The following is a 7,786-nucleotide window of genomic DNA, read 5'->3' on the forward strand; positions in this document are numbered from 1 at the left end:
ACGGAAATCACTTTGGAATGCGATAAATGAAGTGTTTTTTCTTTATAGGGACGTAGGCCAAACTGTGGGTAAGTGCAGATATTTGTAGGTAGAACTAATAGTCCGGTTCCTCATGTATGAAAATAGGGGTTCCGTAGGATTTTAATGCCCAAAGTGAGATTTCACTTGATTTTACTTTATTATGGTGCTAGGATACCAAAAATGCTAGGTAACACATTTTCACGATCCCGTAACCATGGTAACAGCCCCAAGTTCAAAATGGCGACCAAATGGCCATATCTCCATAACCCTTTGGTCTATTGACAAGATATGTTAAGGTCAAGGGTCAATAGTACAGATAAATAGCATTTCCGGTTACATTTAGTAAAAATGTTCATTACAACGAATATAAATATATTTATTCCGAGTATTTTGATACCAATATCTTGTCAATAGACCGTAAGGGTTATGGAGATATGACCAGAGACTACTGAATAAAAATCCTTGTAAGCTATTCTCTATGTCAAAGGTCAACAACTTTGCTTCCGGACATTTTTTAACAAAATATTGCATTACAAAAAATATAAATATATAAGGTCTGAGCAATTTGAGACCATTTTTAAATGTCTATGACTAGCCGTTTTTAAGATACAGTACGAGTCAAGGGTCAATAGTACAGAAAAATAGCATTTACGGTTGCATTTATTAACAATGTTCTATTACAACGAATATAAATATATATATTCCGAGTGTTTTGATACCAATATATTGTCAATAGACCAAAGGGTTATGGAGATATGGCCATTTTGAACATGGGGCTGTTACCATGGTTACGGGATCGTGAAAATTTGTTACCTAGCATTTTTGGTATAAAGTTAGCACCATAATAAAGTGAAATCTCACTTTGGGCATTAAAATCCTACGGAAATACACGAGGACTCAGACTATAACGTTTAGTTAGAAGTTTATCGAAGAATCTGTGCTGATTATCTAAACTTTATTTCCTTCTCAATCAAATTGGTTTCTCCAGTTGTAGGTGCCCTTACTTAGGCTTATAACCATTTTTATTTGTAGGCCTCAAGATATTTCCTTATTGTCTTTATCGAAACATTATTACAGCAATAGAATATTTAATTTCGTATTGAGAAATACATACGCTGTTTTGTGTTTGTATTTAAAATAAAAGAAGAAAAAGACAGAAATATGTAAAGAATACGATCGACTTTATTTTTATAATACAAAATTATTGTTATATTATTCTTTTATCTGTAAATAGGCCTACCCGTTAATTGCATTATAAAATTAAGTTCTTCAAAAGTAAATCTCACATATGTTGTGGTATTATCACTTCTGATTAAATACCTTACAATATCGGAGACAAAGACTATCCAGTATACACAGAATAGGCTACTACTTGTCAATACAATAGGAACAAAGCGTCACAGGGCGTGTGAGATTCAAAGCGTCAGCTGATTGGCTCCTTAGATCTCGTAGCAAATCCGTAAACGCTAATAAAGCATTCTGATTGGTCTAAACGCCTTAATTAATACATACATTTGGCCACTTTGATAAAAAATGTAACACACACTTTAGCGTTCTTATTTCCAATGTTTTAAAATTGTATACTTCAGAAATTCCTAGATTTTCGTATCTGTACGTTTTTAGTCATTCATATTTACTTGTAATTGATAATTTTCTTTCATTTTTATACATTCTTTTCCTAAATTATTGCCTTTATTGATACCAATATCTTAATAGCTATGTCGCCCTCTTTATATCGTGACGTCATCATGACATAGCGATACAGTTCACCAATTTGTTAATGAATATTCATACAATATTAACATCATGATGACAAAGAAATAATTTTGTCAATAAAATGGTCGCTAGATATTATAACAGAAATATTGATATATATAGTGATAACAGATCAGTTAAAAGGGCAAAAACAGGCCTTATAAATAGTCAGATTCAGAATTGTTAGTCCTTAAGGAAATTAATTTCGGACTTGCCTCGCATAAATAAAAAAATATAAATGCAGAAAATAAAATAAACGCAAAAAATATGATAATAAGGATTAGTAGTTTACATGATTTATTTACTAGCAAATCACCTATTACATATGAAATAACCTGGCCTTTTATAAGTCACTGTGTTACCATGTATCAAATATGCATAATATTTTATACTAATATTATTAGAAAAGTCAAAATATAGTACAACGATCATGGATGTTTATTTCCTAAATGTATATAGTGGGATTCATTTCTAATAAGTATAAACAATAATGAAACTTGTGATTGTGAATTCTGCAAAATATGAAATATAGAAGAATAAACTATATATAGACCTATTTCTATTTCAAAATGTTCTTTTACCAACAAATAGTAAATACATAACAGCATTGTGCATATTATTGATGAAAACAATAGGCCTATATAAATAATAAAATAGTGTGTGGTGTGCAGGGAGTGGGGGTGGAAGAGGTTTATTGGACAAATTGACCCATCCTGATATCGTAACAACAATAAAACAAGATCCCACAAATTGTACACCCCTACACCCCCCCCCCCCCCCCCGCCCCAAGGTAAAAGGAGGTATTTTACAGTAGGCCTACATTTTATTTTCAGTTTACCTACAACTGTGAATCTAGGGAAGGAATAGGCCTACAGTATTATATAATTGTAATCTTTGGTGTAGGCATAATCTTAAACATATTATTGAGATAATTAAAACCCTCTGATTATAATTTAGGGGACAAGAATGAATAATTGAACATCGCCTTTATTTATTTCTCTGGCTTAGCGTTCAATAGAATTTGCAATGAAAATAAACTACAGTACGACTCTTTGTGTGTCATGATCATTATGCAGGGAGTTTGATGTGAATTCATTAAATACGAACGGTAGCGTTCTACGATCGATAAAACTCGTGAAATACTCCATGCTAGATTAACTTCGTTCGCGTGCCCTTTGTCAGCTCCGAGACAATTGCCAGGCGATGGATAATCGTAATAATAATGCTGTTTAATTATGTAGCCTAAATACGAAGTATATACAAATCTCTGATTTATCTTATTGATGTTATAATATACAGCGAATTAACTTAACATTATATTTTACATTATGATATATTTCTATTATAATGATGATGATGATGATGATGATGATGATGATGAAAATATGTAAAATATTGAATCATCATAACATCATATTTTTATTTTCATATTTTCAGAACTAATGTTAATCTACAGAATGTCCTTGTTAGTATTTCCCCTACATTAGATATTACCATCTTCTTACCAGCACTTTACTTTTTATTAAATTCTGTGTAGGAATTATACGGACGTCTTATTTGAATATTATTCTCTGCCTACTATATAAATATACACATAATGTACATTTGCTCCGGCGAAGGGAAGCTTGACATTTCACTCTTGTTGTTTACGTTATTGGTAACCAGCAACTCACGCAATTTATGGATTTATATTATTATTATAGTTATTTGAAAATTATATTTTATAATAATTCTATTGTTATATTTTTGTTTTTATTATTTCTTATTTATATTTTTTAATTGATATTGATAACTGCATCAGCATCATCATAATTTAGGCCTATTTATATTCTTATTATTTGTAGGCATATTACTGTTGATACTATTGTTATTTTTATTATTTGTAGGCATATTACTGTTGATACTATTGTTATTCTTATTATTTGTAGGCATATTACTGTTGATACTATTGTTATTCTTATTATTTGTAGGCATATTACTGTTGATACTATTGTTATTCTTATTATTTGTAGGCATATTACTGTTGATACTATTGTTATTTTTATTATTTGTAGGCATATTACTGTTGATACTATTGTTATTCTTATTAAAGTAAAAGAAATATTACACATACATAATACACACGATTGCTTAAACGTATGTTAGTATGTTGGAAGCGATTGATTGCAATAAACATACATAATACACACGATTGCTTAAACGTATGTTAGTATGTTGGAAGCGATTGATTGCAATAAACATACATAATACACACGATTGCTTAAACGTATGTTAGTATGTTGGAAGCGATTGATTGCAATAAATTCATCTATTATGCATACGACGATTGATCGCAATAGCATATCGACATGCATCAGTGAATCCTGATTACTTTTAGAGGTTAATTGCGAATCCCGCTCTATAGGAAACTGCAGAGAAACGGGAAATACAGTGACGTTTAAATAATCACAAACCAAATGTACTGTATGTATTGGTAGGCTAGGCAGAGCAGAACATTAAAGTGCCAGTTTTCTGTTATACAAATCCACCTTTTCTTTCATCCTCATCATAATCATTGTCCTCGTTATAGTAGGGAGGCCAATGTAAGCTTTTCCATCATGGCCGGAGTGGGGGGTAATTTTCTGTTAATAGCTGGCAACAATTGTGGAATATATCCCTATGGGATGACAAAAAAGGTATGGGTGGATGCCGCTCTCAAATTTCAGGTCAAATGTAATTTTCAAGGATTAGGTCAAATATGGTAAAATAGGGATTTAAGCTGTTTTAAAGAACGTATAAGCTAATTAAAACAAATTTAACCATTATTGGATCATTGACATCGCGGAAGATTATCAAGTTCATCAATTTTTCAACTTACAAGTTTAAAAGTCATTTTCATGGTCAAATTGAGCACAAACCTGTTAAATAATCGGTATTAATAATTTAAATAAATAAAATTTTCGTGAGGATAGCCTGGGGCTGATGGTTATAGTGTGGTGTCAAAAAGATCAGAATTGTACTGAGAAATATTTTAAACTTGAAAGTATTTGAATCACTCCTGGAAGTGGGGAATAAGTCCTAGAGATCTAAATAACCGGAATTGGAATGTTTTAAATTACATTTAAAAACCGTCACAGAGGGGTTGTGGGTTGGGAGTAATGGGCCCATTTTAATCGTGTTTCCCTTAGTGAATACAAGGGAAATACAGTACTTAAAGATATATTGTCCCCCTAAAAAATATTTTTTTAAATTTTTTTGTTGAATATGTTATTTTAATGTCACATAATAATTATTCACTCTCACAAAAAATTGGGTCTGAAAAAAATTTATTTACCTGAGAAAAATGTAATTTAAAGCAAAAAATGGTCAAATTGTCTGGAAGACAATGAGTTTTTGGGTAATTTAACTGTTTATTTTGTCTTTTTATAGGTGAAATAATTGTTTTCCCCCGTTTTTTTTCTTATGGAAGTGAACAACTTCATTAAAACTGCAAAATGGCCTATTCAAAGTCCGATTTTAAAAATCTTTATTTTTCATGATTTTGGGGGACAATACATCTTTAAATATTGATTGAGTAAAGTGAAATACTTAATATTTAAGGGAAATATATGTGATTGGTAAATACGGCCACTGAGTTTAGTTAGCAAAACGCAAAACAAAATACCGAGTGAATGATCAAACGATCGGCGGTTCCGCTCAAAATACGTGTGTGAGGAGGAGGAAAAAAGTACGATCGTTTTGGTCATTGGTAGCATACTGCATGAGAGTGTCTTTTCCGGCGAATTAGAGGTGCCTTTTATCTTAAATGTTATATGTGCGAGAGTACCATTTCCGCCCATCTAGGGGTGTCATTTAACAAAATTCATTTCGCCTCAAATACATAGTGTCCGATTTACACCTGATGATGTTGATGATGATGATGAAGATGCAAATTTACAACCAAAACCGCAGCTTCCATCTTTAATCAGATGTCAAAGGTTAGGCATCGCGGATTTTTATTTCTGCGCTATAAAAAATATTCCACCAATATCATCAGATTGAATCACCTAACTACCGAAGAAAAGTCAAAATTATGCGAAATTATGCAATATTTTTTAGAAAATTAGGTTTCTTTGTGGTGGTGATATTTCTTGTACAAACTCTGTACTGTAGGGCCTATGTACATTTAAACGATTATAGTAAAACTGACTTCTTAAAGAGTTTGCGTGCGAGTTTAGCGTTCCCGTTTGTGACTTATTTAACTCATCTCTAAAAGAGGGAATTGTTCCTAAAATGTGGAAGGATGCCACAATTTCCTCAATCTCAAAGACTACCCCTGCCTCAATCTCTAAATTAAGACCAATATCTTTGACATCGATTCTTGCGAAGGTATGCGAAGGATTTGTTCCCAACTGGGTTATGGAAGATATAGGTAAAGAAATTGATCGTAACCAATTTGGTGGCAGAAAAGGATAATCCACAGCCCATTGTCTAATAGAAATACTCGATTTGTTTTTTAAAGGTACAGACAAGGGTAAGAATGTTGGCACCCTTGTTGTGACGGACTTCTCCAAAGCGTTTGACTGTATCGATCATACGTTAGCTATCCAGAGACTCTTCGAGCTTGGTGTCAAGTGAGTTATTGCCATGGATAACACACTTCCTTATACATCTCGTCGCCAACGAGTGCAATATCACTCTGCCTTGTCACGGTGGGAAACGCTTTTCTGTGGCGTCCCGCAAGGCACCAAGCTAGGCCACATAATCTTCATGTTAGTTATTAATAACTCTGGCTAAAAGCTTTATGTATGTTGATGACCTCAGCCTTGTAGAAGTCCGTCCCGCAAATCAACCCAGCCAGATTGGATTGGATTTTCAAGATCTGTATGCTTGGGCAACGGACAACCGTCTCGGGCTCAACCCCAGTAAGTGCAAGGTTATGCAGGTTTGTTTTATGAAGGAACCGCCTAACCCTCCTCAACCTCATATCGCCGGGGTGGAGCTCGAGGTGGTGTCTGAGACCAAGCTTCTGGGCCTGACTGTCCAGTCCAATCTTGGCTGGCAGTCCCACCTTAATGATATTATTAGTAAAAGTAGTCGACGGCAATGCATTCTATCACGTCTCAAACGGTTTGGTGTCCCGACTGAAGATTTGATCTCCGTGTATACGTGTTATGTTCGCCCAATAAGTGAGTACACTGCCCCGGTTTGACATGGCAGTATAACCAAGGAACCTACCAATTGGAGCGCATCCAAAAGAGAGCATGCCGCATTATGGTTGGTGCGGATTACGTATCATACACGGAATCATTGAAGCAGTTGGTACTCCATACCATGACCGAGAGACGTTACCATCTATGCACATAATATGGCCTTACGGAAAAGTAATACATACCAGGTCCCCAAAAATAAGACAAATACATATGGAAACAGTGCAATCCAGTTTCCTATTCGCTGACTCAACAGTATTGATTAAATAATAAAGAAAGTAAATGGATAATGTAATCAGCTATTAATTATTTTGGCATATATTGGAAATTTCTTGCAATTGTACTCATTTTATTTTTATTTATCATTTAATTTTGTATATAATGTTTCTGTAAATGTGTAATTGTAATTATTTACTTCTCTGAAGTCGACTGATTTAAACCTTAATTAAGAATTAAATGTAAATTCTGCAACTTAAATAAAAGACTATATTTGTATAGTGTAATTAAGCAATAATGTAAATGCAATAGCAATAAGACTATATTTTTACATACTATGTGTTTACATTTACATATTATGTGTAATTGCGATAATTTTGTTTAATGATGACCATTACTTTACTTGTATTTTGAATGTATATTGTTCCTTACCATGTCATTCAGCAGATTTTCTGCAAATTGGTTTTTTTTTTTTTAAATAAATAATAAAAACAAAATAAGACTTTCAGTGAAGTATAGTTCATATTACCTAGCAAATCCCCTATAGTTTTGAACAGAATGAGATACTTAAAAACAGGTGTGTATATATAATTATATAACTTGAATTATGTTTTTAATGTTGTTAT

This window comes from Antedon bifida, chromosome 2 (assembly GCF_963402885.1).
Source record: "Antedon bifida chromosome 2, ecAntBifi1.1, whole genome shotgun sequence".
Classification (NCBI taxonomy): Eukaryota; Metazoa; Echinodermata; class Crinoidea; order Comatulida; family Antedonidae; genus Antedon; species Antedon bifida.